The sequence below is a fragment of the Aquarana catesbeiana genome, linkage group LG05, assembly GCF_042186555.1.
Source record: "Aquarana catesbeiana isolate 2022-GZ linkage group LG05, ASM4218655v1, whole genome shotgun sequence".
NCBI lineage: Eukaryota > Metazoa > Chordata > Amphibia > Anura > Ranidae > Aquarana > Aquarana catesbeiana.
In genome coordinates, this window is record NC_133328.1 from 506,115,982 (window position 1) to 506,141,830 (window position 25,849).

The following is a 25,849-nucleotide window of genomic DNA, read 5'->3' on the forward strand; positions in this document are numbered from 1 at the left end:
GCAGAGCTGCGCAGTGAAGCAATGAGCTCAGGCTTATTGGCCACCTGAGCTCCGAGGATGGAAAGCTGTCAAATCTAATCTCTGCCCCGCAGCCCGCCCCTGGTTTACTAGCGGCTGCAGGGACAGGGACCTCTGCCGGCTATGTTTAGCCACCGGCTTTGACAGCTTTCAGTCAGGATAGCTCAGACTTCTGTCCAAATGAGCCTGAGTTCATTCCCACAGTGCACTGATCTCCACCGCTCCCTCCTCTCCAATCCACCGAAGGAACATTTCAATGACATCATATGAAATAGACAAGAGAGGAGGGCTGATGGGGGGCTGATGGGGGCCAGAACAAGAAGATCGACTGCAGTAGGTTTCCTGCACTGTGCTGCATCAGTAAACTATTTTTGTGCCCTCCTGAGCCCCCTGTGGTGTGTCTTCCTGAGCCCCCCTCTGTACTGTGCCCTCCTTAAGTGTGCCCTCCTGAGCCCCCCTGTGGTGTTCCCTCCTGAGCCCCCCCTGCACCACGCACTCCTGAAGTGTGCCCTTCTAAGCCCCCCTGTGATGTGCCCTTCTGAGGCTCCCTTTACCATGCCCTACTGAGTCCCAATGTGGCGGGCCTTCTATCACACCCCTTCTAACATGCCCTCTTGTGCCCCCCCCCGATTCCTCCTGACGCCAAAGTACCATGCTACTTGACCTCCCAGCACTGTGCTCTCCTAACCTCCCAGTATTGTGCTCTCCTGACCCCCCTATACACTGCCCAGCTCACTTCCTTTGCTTTGCCGTGCTGACGCCTTGTTCTCTGTCCTGCTTTTTCCTGTACACTGCCCTACCCACTACTGACCCCTGGACATTGCCCTATTTACTACTGACCCCTAGACATTGCCCTATTTTACTACTGACCTCTGTACACTGCCCTACCTACTACTAACCTCTGTACACTGTCCTATCTACTACTGACCTCTGTACACTTCCCTATCTACTACTGACCTCTGTACACTTCCCTATCTACTACTGACCTCTGTACATTGCCCTACATACTATTTACACTAGCCAGAACTCAGAGCAGACAACCAGGCTAGCACTGAGGCCTGGAGCTAGTTAAGCAAGTCAGTCTGCAGTACTAGTTGTTCTGTCTTCATAATGGATTCCTACATCAGACTTTTGGGGTGACCAATTACTCTCCAGACATGAAAAAAAATTGTGAACGAAAAGTGAATGCAGATTTTTTGCTGAAGCTAACTTTTAAGGTAGGCTAAGTTTTCTTTGTGCTGTCTTTACTTTTTATTGGGGGCTTGCTATTTAACTTCTCAAAAAAGAAAATAGGCATGCCATACCCGGTGATCTTTGATCTCTTCTGTGTTGTTCAGGTAGATCTCAGCTTCTCAAAGGTTGTCTACCCCTATCCTACAGGATAATGCCAACTGAAGCTTAGTAGAAGTTGGGTGATGCAATACAATGACCCTAAGCATCTAAGTAAATCCACCACAGACTGGCTTCAGAAAGAGAAAATGCACAGACCTTAACCCCATAGGGATGCTGTGGAATGATCAAAAATTCCTCCTGAATGTTGTGTAGGTCTGATCCAGAGCTACCGAAAGTGCTTGCTTGGCATTTCTCCTAAATGAGGTTCGACCAGCTATTAACTGCAATGGTTAATTAAAGCCCCCTACACATGGGCAGAATGTCGGGAGACGTCAGCCGTTTCAGGGAAAAAAACGGCCGACATTCGGACAACGTGTATGCCACCCTGTCCGATAGTAGTCGGTCGTTTGGGCAGCATCTGTTGAACGAGCATACTGGAAAACCAGCAGCTGAATGACTCCGGATCAGCACTCTCAGCCGGCAATAGCAGAGTGTGCTGATCGGAGTGTTCTGGTGGGGGTGGGGTATGGCAGTCCCCCTATCAGAATACAACAATTCAGCAGAGGAGATCACTATACTAACTTTGCATTGTTAGTACACCAGCTCCGACTTGAGCTGACAGTTTTTTTCGTTCAACCTGCTCGGCTGAATGAAAAAAACTCATAGTGTGTACTAGGCATTACTGTTGCTGTACCGGTGTTGAATAAAGGCGTGTAAAATTAGCATTGTTTTGAATTACTGTTTGTAATGTTTCTAATTGAATTACTGGAAAAAAAAACAGTTCATTTCAAGTGGTTCACATACATTTTCTGGACACTGTACTTTGACTTCAGAGATATTAAGAGAACAGGCATGCCCACCACCTTCTCTACATGACAGTTTTTGGTTCCTGATAAGTCGGGTCCTAAAGCTGTCAAACCTATGCAAATTTTAAAGCAATTGTAAATGTATTCAATCCGCTATTTCAATTTTTTGAAAGACCTACATACAGGTAAACAGATCGCATGTTTGGCTTGAATATTGCATTGACAGTTTGGATGTGTGGTATTATTTTTGCTTTGTATTTATATTGATTTTATGATTGTCTCTTTAATGTGTATTTTGTCATTGACTCTATTGTTTTCTTAGTGCCTGATAGCTACTACTCTCCTGAAGAAGCCATGGCATGTGGTGAAACATGTTGAGAAATTAATCCTTCGGTTGCACTATTTAAAGATTGTTTTAGGATATTGAATGTAAAGTCTTTATACAAATAATCTTTTATCAACTTTTCTAAATAAAATGTGAAATTTTTTACACAAATTTTGTGTTACCCTTTTGCACCTTTAAAATCCCAGTTCCCTCTATGTTTTGTAAAAATTAGCATAGGTTTAGGCAAGCATTAATTCTCACCTGAAACCTAATAACAAACACGTCTTTACTTACCTGCTCTGTGCAATAGAATTGCACAGAGCAGCCGCAAACCTCCTCTTCTCAGGGCCCCTGCCAGTGCTCCTGGCCGCTCCTTTCTGTCCAGTGCCCCCACGAGAAGCCGTTACCAATGGGGGCACTTGAGCGTGCTTGCTCCAGAACCCCGCTGCTGCATCCATTGACACTGATAGCGGAACTCAGCCCGACCTCCGGCTCTCTCACCAATGGCTCCCAGTGCCCCTACAAAGCCAGTGAGACCTGGAAGTGAAGGGGGAGAAGAGCTGCAGTCATGCACGGCGCTGGATTGAATGAGGGCTTGGGTAAGTAAAAGGAGGCGAGGGGGGATGCTGATGCCTAAACATTTTTTTACCCTAATGCAAGGAATGCATTAAGGTAAAAATGTTTAGGCTTTAGAACCACTTTAACTTTCAAAAATTTGACCTTTGCGTAGGACTTTATAGAAGTACTAGAGTCCCTTTGATGAGAGGTAGAGTAAACATTTTGGTATCCTATAGAACCCACTATCTGGTGCTTTAGCTTACCACTTTTCTTCATAACATCGATTTACTGACCCAGTCACCAGACAATGCACAAGCCATTCACTATTTCTTTTAACTTGTTCACTTTATTAACAAGAAATGAATCCTATTCCTCACGATGTTCTGGTGTGCCCTTTGGTAATAAATATTAGCTTAAACTGACCTGCCAGTAAACTCTAAATGTAGCCCTTGGGAAGGCACTTGACTTTTGAACTCTACAGTATCTGTGACAGAATGCAGTTAATCCCTATTTACTTAGTCATGCATTTTAGTTGAAACATGGAAATTAAACAATGAGCAGGAATACTGATGTAAAAAAAGTCTTGGTTTCATAATGGGTATAGTTTTTTTTTCTCACATTAAAGTAAGGTTAAACCTACAAACAAAAACAAAAAATAAAAAACAAAGACAGGTAAGATATTTTTTATGACAGAAGAGACCTTTCTGTGTTTTGAAACACATAACTTCTGTGCTTGGCCTTCTCTTCTTGAATTTAAAGAAAAACATTCCCAGTGGAGCAAAAGGAAAAGAAAAAAAGCCCTAACCTAGAGATCCAATGTATGAAGGAACCATGTCCTACAACTGCCACTTTCCTTGAACCCACCCCCAAACAAACATCTATGAGGTTTCATACAACACTCTAACATTGTCTCTCTGCACTTCTAATTACAACAATACAACTGCTAATGACTGTCATAGAGGAAATACCTACCACAAGATACTAGACATGTAATGGGTCACAATGGCCCCAAACATCACCTCTTCCCACAAAGCCCTACTGGCTTCACAACAATGTATGTTGATGTGGTACATTGTGGTACAACTTTTTATCTCGCATGGTATTTGCACGGTCATTTTTCAAACGTGTTTTTTTGGGGGCGGGCGGGGAGAAGCACTGGAGGGTGGCAGGAGCAGGGCAGACATCCCCTCCTGCTGCCTGTAAGAACAATCAAGCGTTCAGCCGCTATGATTGTTCTTACGGTGCAGGGAATCGCCGGCTCTAAAAGAAAATATCTGAATGATGCCTGCAGCTGCAAGCATCATTCAGATATCCCCACTTAAGTTTGGCGACGTCGTTGGGCAGGAAGTGGTTAAAGTGGATGTAAACCCGAAAAAAATGTTTTTTTTTTTTTTTTTTTTATATCATACTGTACAGTATAAGATTTCCTATCATTTGAGCCCAGTCTTGCCACACAGAGGTAATCCATCTCTGAGCAATCCTCTTTTTTTGTTCAGTGAGATAAATCTTGACAAACTGAGAAAAACTTTGTCAAATCCTCTTGCTGTGAGTGACAGGTGATTTACATATCTCGTGCACTAGCCTAAGACACAGGCATTATTTTTAATTCCCCCCACTCCTTTCTTCAGCAGCTCTGCAAGGATCGGCTGTTCCACACCTCAGCATGATTTGGCATGCTGAAGTCATGTGGTTACTTTCCTGTCTTTTCACTGGATGTTAGAGATCATAGCAGAAGTTCAGTGTAAGAAATACACAGGAGAAAATGCATATTGACAAGGGGAGTGTAGAGGTGGGCAGGGAGTCTACTGACATCACGACTCCACCCACCGAGCTCCAGACAACAGACCCACCCACAGAATCTGCAGTTTTTCGGGTCTCATAACAGACAGAGGGGAGACATTTGACAGGTAAAGATACATGCAGGAGGCATGTATATCCTTATAGATAACCCCTATGGCAGTAGTTTAGATAGGATGACATTGGGTTTACATCCACTTTAAAGTGAACCTGTGACTAGCCTGTGGACATTCAGATATTTATTTTGTTATAAAGTGTATCTATAGCCAAACTTTTTCTAACTTTTAATAGAGTGATGAAGCATTCAAATTCTCGGTTTCACCTTTTTTTATACCAGTTATGCCTCAATCTGCACGTTTTGTGGCTACTGTAAAATACACTTGTACTCTGCGCTAAATTTTTAAATTTATTTTACATAAGGGAATATACAACACCAAGAATGGTGTCACACTCCTCTAAAATATTCTCTGTAATGTAGAATAAACAAAAATATATATATATATATATATATTCCTGATGGAAGGGGTGAGAACTTTATTTGCTGCAGGGCATATAACCAACAAAGTCTCCAAAAAAATAGCCTCTCCAATGCAACTCCCTTGGCACCTATCCAAAACTGAAAAACGAATAATATGGGTGGAGTTGGTTGTTGATAAATGATTAATGAAACATACTACAGTGATGAAATGAGGCAGAATAGTTATGCCCCCCCACCCCCCAAAAAAAAAAAAAAAGACTCCAAATGAACAGAACTAGGAAATGAAACCTATAAAAAGTTACAAAGTGTTTTTTTCTAGCACACACTGCAGAGGGCAACATTCTAATTCAAGAAAAGTACATTTGTTAATCATTTGTCTTCTCTTTCAAAGAACAGTGTGGTCTTGGCATTCTCAGTAATACTCGGCTTTAATAAGCATGAAAGCAATTTTAAACAAATTCTTCATAAGACTTTTATTCTAATTTTAACTTTATTTTTTTTCATAGGCTTTCCCTATCACATGAACTTACTCAAGTGAATTAAAAGAAACCTGCCCCGGAGAGAGACATGGAGCCTATTATCGCTCACATCTCCTTTTGGAAATCTTAGTTCTCTGGCTGTTAAGCTTATCCCCTTGTCTCAATATTTATCTATATCCATCAGGACTTTTGAATTTACTCACTTTCCTGATCTGAATACTTGCTGGGGGTTAAAGGCTCAGAAAGTATTAAAGTATTAATGACAACACTTAAATAAATCCACATTATACTAACGGAAAAAAAAAAAAAAAAAACTTTCTATAGTTAAAACAAACGTCATTTAATAAAATTGTTTTATGCCTTTTTTTCTATTGACACGTGACCCATTCCTATTCTCCATTGTAGAAGGTTTGTTGCAGTTATCAGTGGGAGGGTATCCAAATGCTGACACACAGCGGGGAGTATGTTATGATTATCATTACTATTGGTACTTTGCATAATGGAAATCCACCTGTTTTCTCCAGCTCTGCTGCTTGATACGCACTATGAGCAGCTGGCATTTGGACAACAGGGTTCCTGCTGGAAGCCAATCCACAGATCAGGGCTGGATGGGGGATAAGGTGGCAAACCTTAATATAGGAGCGGCAAGGCATGCGTCCTGTAGCTCAAAGCTGCTCAATGCTGACTACACCGACATCGCTCGGCTTCCATGCTTGGTGTGGATAGACTGAAAGAGGAAGAGAGGGGAACTAACAGGATCCCCCAAGTATTTCATAGGACAGGGCTTGACAAATTTGCTTTGAATCTACGAGCCAGCTAAAAATGTTAGGAGCCAGTTTTGTTTTTAACTAACAAAGCTTTATTTTCAATGACAAAAACCCTTTCCTTATGTAGCCCTGCTGTGTATCTTTACAGACGCACGACACAGGTTTACACAGCAAGTGCCGGTATGTGAAGAAGCAAAAAAATTAAAAAATAAGATTTATTTTTGTTTTGTTTTTAGATGTTAACCACTTCAATACTGGGCACTCACCCCCTTCCTGCCCTGGCCAATTTTCAGCTTTCAGCGCTGTTATGCAACATTGTACCTATTAAAAATCATTTTTTGAGACACTGATGGGCACTGATAGACTGCACTAATGTGCATTATAAAGCTGCACTGATGAGGCAGCACTGATGGGGACCAATAGGCAGCACTTATGGGCGGCTCACCAAGCTGACATTGTGCAGGAGCCATCGCAGCATTTCGCCACCCCTCCCCCCCTAACCTTCTGCAGCTTCTCCCTGACCCTCCTCCTTGTACACCCCTATTACCTTGTGCAGCTTCCCTTCCCCAGGTTGCAGGTCACAAGCTCTGGATTCAATAAGAGCTGATCTCCCTGGGCAGCGGATCCCGCCTTGGGGTCCGGATCCCTATAAAATTGACACCCCTGGCCAGGTATTGCTGGATCCTTCAGCAGAGCTGACTCTAACTCGTTCCCCTGGAGTTCCGACTGGACCTCTTCTTCAGTAAGGCAACAAGTAGGCTGAATCCCCGGCCGGGTCTGGGTCCCGGCTCCCCTCCCCTGTGATCAGCGGCACGACAGTGAAGGCTCACAATGAGTGCTGGATGTGAGGATTTGTTCTGGTTTATGAACTGCATTTTTATGTTGTTTTTATATTATGTTGGTATTAGGTTAAAGCAGAGCTCCAAGCATTTTTTTTGTTTTTAATAAAAAACAACTCCCATGATAGTCACAGCTTATCCAATTTAATCTGGAATCTGCTATACATGTAAATTTTTTTGTTATTTAGTTATTAAATTTACTACCTGTAGCCTCTGTGACTTGCAAGCTCCCAAATTCATTGTGGGCAGCTGAAACCTTCTAGGAGTTTCTTCAGGGATTCGGTGCTGCTGGCTGTCCAGCATGCACCTCCCGATGTTATGCCTGTGCACTGTGTACAAGGCACGGCGCACTTGTTGTATTGCAGGTTGCCAAAGCAATGGCGGCGTCGGAGGAAGTTCCCACCTAATCGTTATGGCAACCTATCAATCACTATAAAAAACCCAGAAGAAACCTAGCATACTACACTGCTCCTGGGATTGATGACACTTATAATCCAGGAGCCAATGGGTGGCAGGATATGACATACCTTACCATGCCGAGGTGCAACAGAAATAGAGATCTATATTTAGCCTACAGGTAATATACTTTGGAAGGAAAAAAAAAAAACAATATACCAAATATTCATTGTATTGTGATCAACAACGCTGGGGGCCAAAGATCAAAAAGAGGGTGAACCTCCTGTATAACCACTTGCCGACCAGCCGCCGCACATATACTGCGGCAGGTCGGCTCTATTGCGCAAATCAACGTACCTGTATGTCGCTTTGCTCCACAGAGACAGAACGGGGATCTGTCAATGTAAACAAACAGATCCCCATTCTGTCAGGGAAGTAGAGAGAGATCAGCTGTTTCTAATGATTAGGAACAGCGATCTCTTGCTACTCCCAGTCAGTCCTATCCCTCTACAATTAAAAACACCACACTTTAACCCCTTGATCACCCGCTAGTGTTAACCCCTTCCCTGCCAGCGTCATTTATACAGTAATCAGTGCATTTTATAGCATTGTTTGCTGTATAAATGTCAATGGTCCCAAAAAAGTGTCAAAAGTGCCTGATCTGTCCACCGCAATGTCCCAGTCCTGCTAAAAATCAATGTTTACTGCCATTACTAGTAAAAAAATATAAATAAAAATGCCATAAATCTATTCCCTATTTTGTAGACGATATAACTTTTGTGCAAACCAATCAATATACGCTTATTGCGATTTTGTTTACCAAAAATATGTAGAAGAATACATATTGGCCTAAACTGATGAAGAAATTCATTTTTTACATTTTTTTTTAATTTTTATTATACCAAAAAGTAAAAAATATTGTTTTTCAAAATTGTCGGTCTTTTTTTGTTTATAGCGCAAAAAATAAAAACCGTAGGAGGTGATCAAATACCACCAAAAGAAAGATTTATTTGAGGGAAAAAATGGACATACATTTTGTTTGGGTACTGTGTCGCATGACCGTGCAAACGTCAGTGCCGTATTGCAAAAAATGGCCTAGTCATTAAGCGGGTAAATCCTACCGGTCCTTAAAGGGTTTGTAAAGGTTCGTGTTTTTTCATCTTAATGCAACCTATGCATTAAGGTGAAAAAACACCTGTCAATGACAGGCCCCCAGCCCCCCCCCGTTTTACTTACCTGAACCCTCGAACTTGTCCGATGGGGACGCGCGCTCTCTCTCTGCCCAGGGCTCTCGGCTCTTGATTGGATAATTGATAGCAGCATCCAATGACACGGGCTCTGGGGCCGAGTCCTGCATCGGCGTCTATGGACACCGAATGCTGGACTCGGGAGCACGCCCGCAAGGTAACCTCCCGGGACAGCACTTCTCCCAGGGGGTTATCTGATGTGATGAGGAGCCGCAAGAGCCGAGGGACCCCAGAAGAGCAAGTTAGGGGCCACTCTGTGCAAAACAAGCTGCACAGTGGAGGTACATATGATAGGTTTGTTATTTAAAAAAAAAAAAAAAAAACATACCTTTAGTGTCACTTTAAGTGGTTAACTGTGATTTTTGGGTAATGCTAGAGAAAGTGGTGTAATATTTGCATTTTTGTAGTTTGATTTTCTGTTTTTTTTCAATCTGTGTTATTTATTCTATGTAGCATTTTAATAGCATGGTATGGTTAATTCGTGTACAGGCATACCCCGCTTTAAGTACACTCACTTTACGTACATTCGCGAGAGTATGTAAAGTGGCTCTCAAACTAAAGCTGCAGCTGAGTAATCCGTGCACGGATAGTTCAGATTCCGCGCTACATGGAAACCCCCTCTCTACAGCCCCGACACCCCAGAAGTGAAAAAGGGTAGTGTGTCACTTCAAGTACATTTTTATTTTACATACATGCTCTGGTCCCATTGTGTACTTAAAAGTGGGGTATGCCTGTATAGTATTCATTTAGTTTTATTTGGTATTAAAAAGGAGAATGCCAGCCTGAGCTTTTTAGGCAGGGCATCTCCTATGGGTCATAGGAGTGCAATTCGTTTTGCACTCCTGTGAACCGTTTTGCAGCAGAGAGCGGTCTAAACTCCGCTCTCCGCTGATGTCACTGGAATCAGTTGAGGCAGCGTGTCATCCCAACTTTCCAAGTCTGGATCCGCCAGCTGCCTTGACTGATGGAAGTCTCAGCGAGCCTCTGAGACGGCCGCTCCCCGCCCCTCCACAGCACAGCGCTCCAATGAATGCGGAGAAGCAGAGCAGGAGAGATTCTGACTGACAGTCAGCATCGCTCTTCTCGGGGAGGAATGAGAACTGAGACATCGGCGGTGTTTGGTGGCTCGGTTCTCAGTGCAGAAACGCCAGGGGACAGCTGCAGCATCGGTCTGATGCTGCATCCACCTAGGGAAGTAGGATTAGGAGAAAAAGAAAACATACTTCTCTTTTAAAGTGCTGTTATTGGTCATTTTATTGTTGTTTATTGTTGATTTTGTGTCATCTTCATTAAATGTAACCATATCTTAATAACTTCCCTTTGGGATTAATAAAGTATTCTGTATCTGAATCTGTATAAAGGCCCAAAAGGCCTGAAAAAAACAAAACTGCAGCCACCATATCTAAGGACTGGTAAACTGCAGCATACTCATTTTTGGTTTGGGGTGTAAATATACTTAAAACTGTACCTTTCTCTTGCCAATACAGGGCAAAACAAAACGAAATAAAAACGTAGCTTAGCCCACCTCATTTAGTTCCATACAGACAGGACAGTAGTGACATATCAGGCACTTTTGGGTATGGGTGAGCGTTTGACTCACTCCCCCTCTCTCATGCGACAGCGCTGGTGCCGTAACATTTGGCTGAGAAAAGTAATCCACAGTCCAGTGTAAGCTCAAACAAGTGAGCTTGAAGCTTACAAGTTGACTGTAAAACCTCTGGTTAGCAAAACAGCCAGGCGACTGGCATTTTAGCAGGAGATCAGCAATGCAACTTTGTAATCCTCCTATGACAGAGTTACTTTGAAGTGCAATCCAAATCAACACGCACATACTTCAGTTTGCTCTCCTCTTGCTTAGTTCAGAGAGAAGAGAGAAGAGAGGAAGCACAGGGTACATAGCACCATGGAGCTTATACAGAGCTCACGCCCCACTCCTATGTAACAGTGCTAGGTTTCTGAGTGGTCATTAACAAACCCCCTGGCTGTCTCATAGGAACAGGAAGGGAGTCCTTAGCCCTTGCTCTATATGACTGGAAGTACTGGGCATTTCTCTCAGGTCCTGTCAGCCATAAGTGGTTGGCGGAGGGAGGGGAAGCCGTGTATGTTCTGCAGGGAATGACAGCAGCTAACATTTGTAACAAGACAAAGAATGCTCCCAAGGGATTTTAGGCAGCAAAAAAGAGCAAACAAATGCATTGGGAGCATTCTTTCTCTTTTTATAAATAGTTTTTGGGCGAGCAGCACCTCCTTCCCTCGTGTGTGGGGGTACCTTTCATGTTTGCAGCGAACATTTGTAAGCTATGACTTGTGTGGCTTGCAGCATATACAGGTCCTTTCCCCATATGCAGCAGGGTGATGGAAGGATGGATGATGGAAGGATGGATGATGGAAGGATGGGTGATGGAAGGATGGGTGATGGAAGGATGGGTGATGGAAGGATGGGTGATGGAAGGATGGGCGATGGAAGGATGGGCGATGGAAGGATGGGCGATGGAAGGATGGGCGATGGAAGGATGGGCGATGGAAGGATGGGCGATGGAAGGATGGGCGATGGAAGGATGGGCGATGGAAGAATGGGCGATGGAAGAATGAGCGATGGAAGAATGAGCGATGGAAGGATGGGCGATGGAAGGATGGGCGATGGAAGGATGGGCGATGGAAGGATGGGCGATGGAAGGATGGGTGAGTCTGTGCTGCCCTGGGAGGTGGAATCTCTATACCAGGAATATGCAGAACTACAAGTAGCATGAGGCATAGCAAGACTCTGACAGCCACAAGCATGACACCCAGAGGCAGAGGCATGATGGGACTTGTAGTTTTGCAACAGCTGGAGGTACGCTAATTGCATATCCCTGAGCTATATGATTCACTTTAATGCAGCTGCATTTCCAGCCTTGATTTTGTGATTAAAGGAAAAAAATGGGAGGTAGGTGACAACAGTTAAAAAAAATGTGAAATAAAGAAATGAAAAAGGAATGCAGACCTGGAGACATTGTGATGTGGACGGCCCTAATAATGGAGGTGTCAGGTCAAATCCTGAGTGTTCCCAGATAAGCTATCCAGCAATGAAGCAATGTACAGAGCTCCAGGAAGTGGTGTGGTGTCAGTGTGTGAACACAGGTCTGAAGTACAATGCACTGACAGGTGCTATAGACATGCTGTACAGGGAAAAGCCTGAGCCCCCTGTGTGTTGTCTGGGGACTGTCCCCCATGTGTCCCCAGCACAGGGGTCACCCAGGACTGGACAGGAAGCTGGATCCATACACAGGATCTGTCAGGGCCCTGAGTGTCCAGGCCGGGGGAGGAGTAGTCAGCTGGGAGCTGTGCTCCCTCTACACACCATTCACCACAAAGAGCTGCACCATCTTCTATCACTTGTCTATCCCACCTGCCCAGCAATGACCCCTCATACCCGGGCACAGTCTGGCTGCCAGTCAGGAAGGTTCCCCTTGTTATTGTTGTTGTTGCCGACGACTCAGCATCGCTCAGGCTGCTGGTTTCCGGTGTGATGTGAGAGGAGGCATCCCTGGGATCCCTTTGGATGTGAACGTTCCTTGTTTGTCCCTTCTTGCCACTGAGACGTGCAGACATCAGCTTTGCAGAATGCCAATCCATCGATTGGCGACTATGTATTATGTGAGCAAACAGTATGGCAAGAATGACCATACACCTTACAGCCTGATTCTATCATATCTGCCCAATCTTTTTACTATGTAGTATGAGGACAAACCTAAAGAATTCATTTCATTTGTATCTGATAAAAACACAGCTGAGTACTGTCTGTGATACTTTTTTTATTCACACTAAAGCAATCCATTCCTGTACATTAACGCACCTGCTATGGAATGCGTTAAAGTATATGTTACCCCCCAAAATTTCATATTCCCGATATATGTCTGCTGTACCATGTACTTGTATAAAAAATAAATATCATATTCTCTTTGTATTACTTCCTTTGTGTGAAATGCCTGCTGATCCTGCAAGTCCCTCTGCTTTCCTATTAAAAACTGACCACACTAAGCAAGAGAGCACATCCATCCCAGGGCGGTTAGTTTTCTGGCTGTGCTAGGTGCACAGCCTGCCTGTCCTCCAATGGCCAAGACTAGGGTTAACACACCTAGTCATTTACTTAGAAGACTAGTGTACTGCTGTTTCTCCTCCCCCAGATCTCTAAGCTCCCCATACACAGGTTTTTCAACCCCATACACAGGTTGAAAAAAGACACAAGTTCATCTAGTTCAACCATAAAAATAAATAAAATAAAAAATATCATACAATCCCATATACCCAATTCTATACCCACAGTTGATCCAGAGGAAGGCAAAAAAAAAAACAGAAAAGCAGGATCCAATTTGCTACACCAGGGGAAAAAATCCTTCCTGATCCCCGAGAGGTAATTGGAATTTCCCTGGATCAACTTTACATATAAATGTTAGTACCCAGTTATGTTATGTATCTTTAGGAAAGAATCCAGGCCTTTCTTAAAGCAATCTACTGAGCTGGCCATAAACACCTCTGGAGGGAGTCTATTCCACATTTTCACAGCTCTTACCGTGAAGAAACCTTTCCGTATTTGGAGAAATCTCTTATACAGCTAAGAACAGAGATTATGCGATCGCTTATCAAAAAGACCAAAAAGTATTTATAATGTTCTTAAACATATATACACACACAAGTCTTGCCTTTCATTTCTATTTTAAACTAAATGGGTTGTTTTACAAGGTGAGGGTTCACATATATTTTAACAAGCATTTTGTTAAAGTGTAATTCCAATCAAAACCTAACTAATGCTAAACCTACTCTCTGCCACATTCTAAGCCTAATCAATCTAACCCTGTATAGCAAAAATCTCTATACTTATCTGCTCTGAAGCCGATCTGGTCCGGTCTCCAGCGGCGGATGCTGTCTGCAGGAGAGAACCGACAATGGCTGGGAAATGCCTGGAAAGTGATGTCACCATAATGCCCTGTACACACGGTCGGATTTTCCGACAGAAAATGTGTGATAGGACCTTTTCCATAGGAATTTCCGACACACAAAGTTTGAGAGCAGGCTATAAAATTTTCCGACAACAAAATCCATTGTCGGAAATTCCAAACGTGTGTACAAAAATACGACGCACAAAGTGCCACGCATGCTCAGAATAAATTAAGAGACGAAAGCCATTGGCTACTGCCCCATTTATAGTGCTTTATAGTAGAGCTGCACGATTCTGGCTAAAATGAGAATCACATTTTTTTTGTTTAGAATAAAGATCACGCTTCTCATGACATAACATCATCTTTCACATTATACAAAAAATTAGACTAACTTTACTGTTTAGGTTTTTTTTAATTCATTAAAGTGTATTTTTTCCAAAAATGTTGCGTTTAAAAGACCGCTGCGCACATACAGTGTGACATAAAATATTGCAACACCCGCCATTTTATTCTCTAGGGTCACTGCTAAAAAATATACATACTATATAATGTTTGGGGTTCCAAGTAATTTTCTAGCAAAAAATACTGATTTTAACTTGTAAGCAACAAGTGTCAGAAAAAGGTTTAGTCTTTAAGGGGTTAAACTGACCTCATCTACAGATATAACTTGTATAAAAACATGAAAAAGAAAAGTCTATGTCAATCCACAATATACAAAAAATTAAAAAATTAAGTCTCTGGTACTCTTCAGGTGTCTCTTCAAATACAAAGGACTGTTGTTAGTCCAAAGGGTATATAATTCCTTAATCACCACGTGGATAACACATGCAAAGAATTAGGTGTGATGGACCCTCCACATAGAAAAAGTGAAGGCTTACCAGAGGGATTGAACTCATAGGAACATACGTTCAATGAGTCAATATAGCTTGTATCACCAGCAGGCAATTAAAAGGAAAGACCTGAGGACAGGAGTTGAGAACCACTGGAGTAGCTGATGATCCATTTGAAGGTTTGCCATCCATTTCAAAGAAAGTTCCTTTACGATTCTGGATACATTTGGAGTTTTGTCGCCATCCAGTTGGGAGGTCCTTCCTTTTAATTGCCTGCTGGTGATACAAGCTATATTGACTCATTGAACGTATGTTCCTATGAGTTCAATCCCTCTGGTAAGCCTTCACTTTTTCTATGTGGAGGGTCCATCACACCTAATTCTTTGCATGTGTTATCCACGTGGTGATTAAGGAATTATATACCCTTTGGACTAACAACAGTCCTTTGTATTTGAAGAGACACCTGAAGAGTACCAGAGACTTAATTTTTTAATTTTTTGTATATTGTAGATTGACATAGACTTTTCTTTTTCATATTTTTATACAAGTTATATCATAAGCTTCTAAAAATCTATAGCGCTACACTTGTCTGTGCACTTATTTTTGACAAAATCCTTATTTGTTGTGTGAGCTGCTGTTTTGTTGGGTAAGCGCAGGGTTAAACTTTTTTCTCCTTTGACCTCATCTACAGACAGAAGCTCATTCCTTTGATCTGAAAGAACAAAATGTTACTATGTTTCTCTTAATCTCTACCTTAGCCTCGGTTCACACCAGAGGCGGCACGACTTGCAGGTCGCCTCACCGAGGCGACCTGCACACGACTGCCGGGGCGACTTGCAAGACGACTTCTGTATAGAAGTCTATGCAAGTCGCCCCCAAAGTAGTACAGGAACCTTTCTTCTAAGTCGGAGCAACTTGCGTCGCTCCGATTAGAACGGTTCCATTGTACAGAACGGGAGGCGACTTGTCAGGCGGCTAGGTCACCTGACAAGTCGCCCCCGTGTGAACCGAGCCTAAGGCCCCTTTCACACTTATACAACTTGTCCAACGGTTTTGTACTGCAAGTCATTCTCCATGATTTTCAATGACTACCATTCATATTTGATCAACTTTACATATAAATGTTAGTACCCAGTTATGTTATGTATCTTAAGGAAAGAATCCAGGCCTTTCTTAACCACTTGAGGTCCGGGCCATAGCCGAATGACGGCTACAGCGTGGACCTCAATTTCCGGGAGGCCGTCATGGGACGTCCTCCCCTGTGCATGCGCACCGTGCACCCTGCATCACCGAGTCACGGAGACTCAGATGATCACAGATCTGAGTAAGGGGCCGGTCCCGCCCCTTACCATGTGATCAGCTGTCAGCCAATAACAGCTGATCACATGATGTAAACAAAACCTCAGTGATCGGTTTCGTTTTCTCCTCACGCTGACAGTTTGAGGGGGAAAACAAGCTGATCACCGGCTTATGTCAAAGGGACATCGGTCCCGAAGAGGAAGGAGGCACATATGCCTCATCTGTGCCAACAGGTGCCATCTGTCATTGCCACCTGCCAGTGCCCACAAGTGCCACCTATCAATGCCCACAAGTGCCACCTGTCAATGCCCACAAGTGCCACCTATCAATGCCCACAAGTGCCACCTATCAATGCCCACCAGTGGTGCCAATCAGTGCCACCTAGCAGTGCTGCCACCAATCAGTGCCCATCACCGCCACCCAACAGTGCCCATCACCGCCACACATCAGTGCCCATCAGTGCCGCCTCATCAACCTACATCAACGAAGGAGAAAAATTACCTGTTTGCAAAATTTTATAACAAAATATTAAATTTTTTTTTTTTTTTTTTAATTCTGTCTTTTTCATTTTTTTTAACAAAAACTAAAAACCGCAGAGGTGATCAAATACCATCAAAAGAAAGCTCTATTTGTAGGAAAAAAAAAATAAAAATTTCATTTGGGTACAGTGTTGTATGACCGCGCAATTGTCATCCAAAGTGCGACAGCGCTAAAAGCTGAAAATTGGTCTGGACAGGAGGGGGGTTTAAGTGCCCAGTAAGCAAGTGGTTAAAGAAATCTACTGAGCTGGCCAGAAACACCTCTGGAGGGAGTCTATTCCACATTTTCACAGCTCTTACTGTGAAGAAACCTTTCCGTATTTGGAGATAAAATCTCTTATACATCTAAGAACAGAGATTATGCGATCGCTTATCAAAAAGACCAAAAAGTATTTATAATGTTCTTAAACATATATACACACACAAGTCTTGCCCTTCATTTCTATTTTAAACTAAATGGGTTGTTTTACAAGGTGAGGGTTCACATATATTTTAACAAGCATTTTGTTAAAGTGTAACTCCAATCAAAACCTAACTAATGCTAAACCTACTCTCTGCCACATTCTAAGCCTAATCAATCTAACCCTGTATAGCAAAAATCTTTTCAATGAATACCATTCAGTAGTGCTGACTTCAAAGTAGTCCCTGCACTACTTTGGTCCAACTTCCATGCGAGTTGATGTCCATAGACCTCAATGTTAAACCCTCAAGTAGCATGCAAATCCTACCTGAATAATATAGACACGATTTCAGCACTACTTTGTAAGCACAAGCTGAGAATGGATAATGCCAAAGTTGTGGCAAAGTCGTACAAAGTAGTACTCCTCCCAAATCGTGACAAAATTGAGGTAAAATTGCGCGACTTTAAAGTCGTATAAGTGTGAAAGGGGCCTAAGCAATGTTGTGATAAACTTGGCAGGCTGCCTGTTTTTTTTTTTTTTTTTTTTTGACAACTGTGGGCTTGAGCAGAGAACTCTCTGCACTGAATCGAGAAAATTTTGTAATAACATAGCGAGGGGGTAGAATCGCGATCTCGATTCTTTTATGATTAATCGTGCAGCTCTACTTTATAGGGTTAGATAGATTAGGCTTAGAATGTAGCAGAGAGTAGGTTTAGTTAGTTAGGTTCTGACTGAAATTCCACTTTAACCCTTCCGCTGTCAGGTCCATATGTTGTATGGACCTGACAGCGGGGGGTTTCAAACACAATCCGCTGCGCTGCCGCCCGATTGCTTCCACGCACTCCGGGACCAGCGCCCCCCCCCCCTGCCATGTATTCCAGGCTCTGCTTGCCCATCTGCGGGCCTAGGACCAACTTGGCGAGTGCTGGAGGGTGGTGGGGAGCGAGAAGAGAGCCCACACACATCTGCTCTCCTCCCCTTCTTGCTGTGACCCAGAAAGCTACGTCACTCCCGTGTCACCTGTCACTTTACCCGGATAGCATAGCCAGGAAGGAATGTTTTACAAAGTGATGCAATGCAATACATTCAGTAGAGCCCAGAAGGGATATGCAGGGCAGCACATAAACTCCCTCCCCCCCCCCCCCCCAAAAAAAAAACCCACTTATAGGCACGTACAAATGTAAATGCACACGTTGGGGGCGCCTAGGTGTGAAAACATCAATTGCGATTCACATGTTACATATTGTAACATGTCATACATATAATGTTTGGGGGTTTTGTGTAATCTTCAGGCCTAAAAAGGGATTTTTTAAACATGTGTGCAAAAAAAAAAAAATGCAAAAATGGCTCTGGCAGCGAAAAGGTGAAGGCAGCCCAATCATTAAGCACTACAATAGACAAAACTCAATGTATGGTATGCGAGTTGTGATGCACTACTGTGCATCATTCTTTGTGCTCTATCATACAGTGCATGGGAGTGCCATTCATAATAAATGACACTGCACACAGAGCAGGTGAAGTGCCATGCGTTGTGGAAACATATGTTAACAATGTTTTAGCATGTGTTTCAACAACATACAAGTATGATGAGGCCCTAAAGTCAAACACCAGTCAACGACATATTTGTTATTTTAGGCTTGGGTTAGAACTCGGTCAGGTTTTCATGTTTGTTGGGGGGACTGCCCTCCACTTTCTGTTTTGGTTACACTTGTTATTAGGATAGGCTAAGATATAATATATCCTCACAAGGACATACACAGCAAGAACAAACTGGCACAGCTTTAGCCTAAATTTACACTTATGCGGGAATGCATGCGATTTACACCCGCAGGCAAAACATGCTGCATCAACACACATCTAAAATTCCAGTACGTTTTCAGGTTTCAGTGCAGCTGCGGTTTTGAAAAGGAGCTAGGACCTTTATCCTGCATTTCCCGCAGGTACAGCGGCATTTTGAAACGAACGGTCTGCTGTGCCCACGCAAATGTTGCATGCAGGAAATGGCTAGATGTGAACCTAGCCTTAACCCCTTACCCCAATCAGCTAAGTCTTTTTGCTAGAGAAGTTTCCACATCCATACACAGAAAGGTTTTGCCTGGAATTACAGTATCTATAACCAAAATGTTTTCTTTGAGTTTTGGGCAGAGTAAGGATGGCTAAAACCTCTGTCTGTTTTTTGGAGTTCCTTTAATGAGCTGTGCCCCATTGGGGTGATTTACCCTCATTTCCTCAAAGCAAGAAACAGCCCCACACCTGAGACGATCCTACTAAAGATGTGTACATGTAAAAGCCTCAGTCAATGGCACTCCTCAGAACGCGCCCACTGATGCATTTCGCCCGTCCCACCGGGGCTCAATCATAGAGCTAGGGGTGGAGAAACAGCAGCACACTGATCTTCCCAAGGTAATAGGAAAGCCGGTGTGGGTCCGTTTCTTGCTTTGAAGTTCACCTCTCGCTGGATGTGTCATTTTTTATGCTGGCACCCCTGTTATCCTGAACACCAGCAGGGCTTCACACCTCAGCTTGGAGTGGCACCACTAAGCATAAGGCCTCATGTACACTGCTGCTTTTAAACTGACGTTTAGGAGCAGTTGGGCATTTTTTTCAGCTGCCCCTGAACTCTCCTCTATGTTATCTTATCAGTACATGTACACAGGGTCGTTTATAGTCATTTCTAGGCAGTTGAGTTTAGAAGCATTTTTGGAACGGAAGAAAAAAGGGGTTCAGGCGGATGTTCAGAAGCATTTGAAACGCCAAATGCCTGTAACAGCTTGTAAATGCTAGTAACGCGCGTTTAGTATATATATATATATATATATATATATATATATATATATATATATATATATATATATATATATTTATATTATATGCACACACACAGTATCTCACAAAAGTGAGTACACCCCTCATATTTTATTATATGTTTTCATGTGACAACACTGAAGAAATTACACTTTGCTACAATGTAAAGTAGTGAGTGTACAGCTTGTATAACAGTGAAAATTTGCTGTCCCCTCAAAATAACTCAACACACAGCCATTAATGTCTAAATCGCTGGCAACAAAAGTGACTACACCCCTAAGTAAAAATGTCCAAATTGGGCCCAATTAGCCATTTTCCCTCCCCGGTGTCATGTGACTCATTAGTGTTACAAGGTCTCAGGTGTAAATGGAGAGCAGGTGTGTTAAATTTGGTGTTATCGCTCTCACTCTCTCATACTGGTCACTGGAAGTTCAACATGGCACCTCATGGCAAAGAACTCTCTGAGGAACTGAAAAAAAGAATTGTTGCTCTACATAAAGATGACCTAGGCTATAAGAAGATTGCCAAGACCCTGAAACTGAGCTGTAGCATGGTGGCCAAGACCATACAGTGGTTTAACAGGGCAGGTTCCACTCAGAACAGGCCCCACCATGGTCCACCAAAGAAGTTGAGTGCACGTGCTCAGCATCATATCCAGAGGTTATCTTTGGGAAATAGACATATGAGTTCTGCCAGCATTGTTGCAGAGGTTCAAGGGGTGGATGGTCCGCCTGTCAGTGCTTAGACCATACGCCGCACACTGCATCAAATTAGTCTGCATGGCTGTTGTCCCAGAAGGAAGCCTCTTCTAAAGAAGATGCACAAGAAAGCCAGTAAACAATTTGCTGAAGACAAGCAGACTAAGGACATGGTATTACTGGAACCATGTCCTGTGGTCTGATGAGACCAAGATAAACTTACTTGGTTCAGATGGAATCAAGCGTGTGTGGCGGCAACCAGATGAGGAGTACAAAGACAAGTGTGTCTTGTCTATAGCCAAGCATGGTGGTGAGAGTGTCATAGTCTGGGGCTGCATGAGTGCTGCCGGCACTGGGGAGCTACAGCTCATTGAGGGAACCACAAATGCCAACATGTACTGTCACATACTGAAGCACCGCATGATCCCCTCCCTTCAGAGACTGGGCCGCAGGGCAGCATTCCAACATGATAACGACCCAAAACACACTTCCAAGATGACCACTGCCTTGCTAAAGAAGCTGAGGGTAAAGGTAATGGACTGGCCAAGCATGTCTCCAGACCTAAACCCTATTGAGCATCTGTGGGGCATCCTCAAACAGAAGGTGGAGGAGTGCAAGGTCTCTACCATCCACCAGCTCTGTGATGTCATCACGGAGGAGTGAAAGAGGACTCCAGTGGCAACCTGTGAAGCTCTGGTGAACTCCATACCCAAGAGTGCTGGCACTGCTGGAAAATAATGGTGGCCGCACAAAATATTGACACTTTGGGCCCAATTTGGACATTTTCACTTAGGGGTGTACTCACTTTTGTTGTCAGCGGTTTAGACATTAATGTCTGTGTATTGAGTTATTCTGAGGGGACAGCAAATTTACACTGTTATACAAGCTGTAAACCCATTACTTTACATTTTAGCAAAGTGTAATTTCTTCAGTGTTGCCACATGAAAAGATATAATAAATAATTATATCTATATCTAATTATAATTATAATATTTTTTTTTTTACAAACGATTCTAGACACAAACACGGCTAAACAGACGTTTTTAGACGCCGGTTTCTAGTTGTCAAGTTAAATCGTTCAGGAAAAAACTTGGATGATTGTGCGTACGCAGCATAATACCCTCATATCCTGTTTCATAGAGAAAAATCAAAGCAAGAGGAAATCTTTCACTGACACCTGCTGCAGATCTCATTGGCAGTGCGATTGGAATGTGGTGTGCGAAACATGCGTGGATTGCAGCATTTCCTGCACCGCATTAGTGTGAACCTATCCAGGGCTTGACAGATGGTTTACAGACTGTACATTTCTGCAGAAAACTGATCACGGTGCTCACATATAGCTGTCCTTTCACTGCCTGACATTTTCTGACACAAAAGTGTCCAAGGCATTGGCTGCTCAATACACTTTAAATAAACAAATACACATAAATATGTGCACAGAACTTAAAGAATAACAAAAGGCAAAATGTTCCCTTAGGTTTTGGAGAGAGTGGAGAGGAATTAGAATGCCTGTCAGATTGCTGTCCATGCCCTCAATTTGGAGAGTCACCCTTTTGTATCGCTCTCTCTCTTTTTTAGAAGAAAAGAAGGCTGGACGGCTGCACTCCTGTGCAATTTCTTTAGTCAAGTGCCGGATACAAAAGGTGAACTACAGGTATCAGCTTACATACATGTTTCACACCAAGGTCGGGTGCTTACTCATACCTTCAGGAGCTATGAGTAAGCACCTGACCTTGGTGTGAAACACGTAAGCTGATACCTGTAGTTCACCTTTTGTATCCGGCACTTGAATGAAGAAATTGCACAGGAGTGCGGCCGTCCAGCCTTCTTTTCTTCTAAGTATCTGTTTGCATACAGGGCTTGCACCCTCAATGTGAGATAGAGGCTTTTTGGAGCAGCAGGGTAAGAGAGATTGCCTTAGAGCGATATACATGTACATATATGTTTTGGACTCTCTTTTTTACTATTATCCCCAAGAGTGAAAGTTAAAGAAAATCCCAAGTTTGGGTTGTCCTGAGAATGGGAATAGAGGCGAAGTCTTACAATAGGGACACTAGGAAGAATTGTGATCTTTATTCAAAGCAAAATGTAAGTTAGACTTAACTGTAACTTGTTTTTCAAGAGTCTTTCAGGACAGCACCTGATAGAGAGTGGCTCCTCCCACTTTGCAACAGGAAACACCACTTACACCAAAGTTTAAAAGGCGGCTTCTCCCCAAAGCTTATCAGTTGTAGCAGAGTACCTCCGGCCCAAGCTGGAACACATAATCACAGTATGGTTAGTCACAGCATAAAACAACAAGGGCGGGTTGTTGCTGGCCTGAAAGACTCTTGGAAAACAAGTTACCGGTAAGTCTAACTTGAATTTTCCCTAAACGTCTTTCAGGACAGCATCTGAGAGGATAAACGAGACTTACCAACGAGGGAGGGACAACAGCCTGCAGGACCTTTCTGCCTAATGCCTGATCACCTTCTGATAGAAGATCCAGTCTGTAATGACGGACAAACGTTAGGTAACTTGACCACGTAGCCGCCTTACAAATTTGATCTGGGGTGGCACCGGCTTTTTCTGCCCATGTGGTGGCCAGAGCTCTAGTAGAGTGTGTTCTTATTCCCAGAGGGGGAGACAAACCCATCTAGGAGTAAGCTTCCAAAATAGATGATTTTAGCCAACTAGCAATTGACCCCTTTGATGCTTGGCGGCCCTTCTTTTTGCCAGAAAAAAGAACAAAGAGTCCAAAGACCTAAAGTCCCTTGTTACTTTCAGGTTACGCAACAGAAATCTTCTCACATCCTAGTTGTGAAATAGACCCGAAGGGTTTGAACAAAAGCTTGGCAGAATAATCTCCTGCGACCGGTTATGAATTGACGCTACTTTTGGCAAAAATCCCGAATCTGTTTTTAGTATAATCCTATCTGGGTAAACTGACAAAAAAGGTTATTTTACTGACTGAGCGTGCAGTTCACCGATTCTTCTTGCGGATGTAATCGCAACAAAAAACACTGTCTTGAGAGTTAGATCTCTTAAAGAAATTGTTTGCAATGGTTCAAAAGGTTCTTTTGTGAAGGCTTGCAAAACTACTGACAGATTCCACCCAGGAAAATGTTTAGTAGGAGCTGGTCTGGATCTAGCAAGTGCCTTAAAAAATCTTGCAACCAAAGATACTGAAGAAATTGGTCTCTCTAGGTGTACTCCTAGGGCAAGCACTTGCACCTAACTGCAAGACCTTTGTCTGCGCCACTTTGTAGGAATTCCAAAACTGACACAATGTCTTCCAAGGTTCGGTTTGTCAGTATTGTAGACCCTCCAAACTTTAGCTTAAATAGCTCTAGTCACTTTCTTCCAACTAAAGAGTAAAGTGGTTACTAGAGGTTCTGACAATCCTTTGATCCTTAACCACTTGCCAACCAGCCGCCGCAGATGTACTGCGGCAGAATGGCACGGCTGGGCAAAACAACGTTTTGTTAAGTTACTTCACCCTGTGGCCACTAGGGGCGTGCACGCGCTGCTCGCCCCCATAGCCGATGCGAGTGCCCGGCGGTCACTATCACCGCCGGGCTCCCGTGATCGCTGCTGACACACGGAGAACCAGGATCTGTGTGTGTAAATACACAGTTTCCGGTTCTCTTAAGGGAGAAGAGACAGATCGTCTGTTCATACAGAGTATGAACAGCAATCTGTCATCTCCCCTACACAGTCCCCTCCCCCCTTCAGTTAGAACACACATTAGGGAACACAATTAACCCCTTGAACGCCCCCTAGTGTTAACCCCTTCCCTGCCAGTGACATTTTTACAGTAATCAATGCATTTTTATAGTACTGATCGCTGTATAAATGCCAATGGTCCCAAAAATGTGTCAAAATTGTCCAACGTGTCCGCCATAATGTCGAAGTCCCGAACAAAAAAAAAAAAAAATTGCAGATCGCCGCGCCATTACTAGTAAAAAAAAAAAAAAAAAAAAAAATTACAATAAAAATGCCATAAAACTATCCCCTATTTTGTAGACGCTATAACTTTTGTGCCAACCAAACAATATACGCTTATTGCGATTTTTTTTTTTACCAAAAATATGTAGAAGAATACATATTGGCCTAAACTGAGGGAAAATATATATATATATATATATATATATATATATATATATATATATATATATATATATATATTTATTTATTTTTGGGGGATATTTATTAAAGCAAAAAGTAAAAAATATTGTGTTTTTTTCAAAATTGTTGCTCTTCTTTTGTTTATAGCACAAAAAATAAAAACCGCAAAGGTGATCAACAAAACGACCACCAAACGAAAGCTCTATTTGTGGGGAGAAAAAAAGGATGTAAATTTTGCTTGGGTGCAACGTCGCACGACCGCGCAATTGTCAGTTAAAGCAACGCAGTGCCAAATAGCAAAAAGTGCTCTGGTCAGGAAAGGGGTAAAATCTCCTGGGTCTGAAATGGTTAATAGCTGATCCTCAGATACCAGGCGGTGAGGCTTAGCCTGGTTATATCCGGGTAATATTTTGGGCCTTGAAGTAGTAGATCCTGTTTGAGAGGAAGCTGCCAGAATGGAGTAATGGAGAACCAGGCTCTTTTCGGCCAGAACGGAGTAATCAGAATTACCGACACTCTTTCTTTTTGTATTTTCCTTAATACCAATGAAAATAGCTGGAAAGGGGGGACGGCATAGCCCAGCTGAAAGTTCCAGGGATGTGCTAAGGCATCTATCCCTAGAGAACCGCTGTCTCAGTGAAGAGAAAAGAACTGAGGGAGCTGTGCATTTTCTTTTAATACAAACAGGTCCACTTGTGGACACCCCCACGTCTTGGTGATCAACAAAAAAACTTCTGGATTCAAGCTCCACTCTGCTTCCTGAATTTTTTTGTCGGCTCAAAAAAGTCTGCTACTTCATTTAGTGTGCCTCTGAGATAAACCGCTGATAAGGAGAGTAAATGATCCTCAGCCCACTCAAGGATTTGTTGACAGCAACTGAAGAGCCTTGCTCCTTGTGCCCCCTGTTTGTTCAGGTATGGCAAGATAGTGGCGTTGTCTGATAAAATCTGCACATGAGACCCCTGAAGGTTTGGAGAGAAGGCAGTCAATGCTAATGTGACTGCCTTTAACTCCCTCCAGTTTGAGGACTTTTCTGTCTCGGTTCAGAACCAAACACCTTGTGCTAGATTGTGATCCCCATCCCCAACTGCTGGCATCTGTTGTCACTCTTCTTTCGGTCAGGAAAAACCATAGTTAGCCTGTTGACAAAATTGACCGACTTCTCCATCACCAGAGGGTCCTCTTGACCCTGGTGGGGAGTTTTACCTT

The 25,849-nt window shown here is 43.1% G+C and overlaps 1 protein-coding gene across 4 annotated transcripts in view; it reads right to left on the bottom strand.

The window, feature by feature from the left end:
- Window positions 1-25,849, bottom strand: part of RB1CC1 (RB1 inducible coiled-coil 1) — a 293,127-nt gene that overhangs the window by 256,297 nt on the left and 10,981 nt on the right. For 2 of the 4 annotated variants that reach the window (XM_073631595.1, XM_073631592.1), the window contains exon 1: window positions 12,455-12,597. The exons of 1 other annotated variant lie outside the window; for it this stretch is intronic. The gene's annotated coding sequence lies outside the window, so the exon portion shown is untranslated. Of the gene's footprint in view, window positions 1-12,430; window positions 12,598-25,849 lie in introns of those variants that run through there. One more of the 4 variants, XM_073631594.1, reaches the window with a different exon arrangement.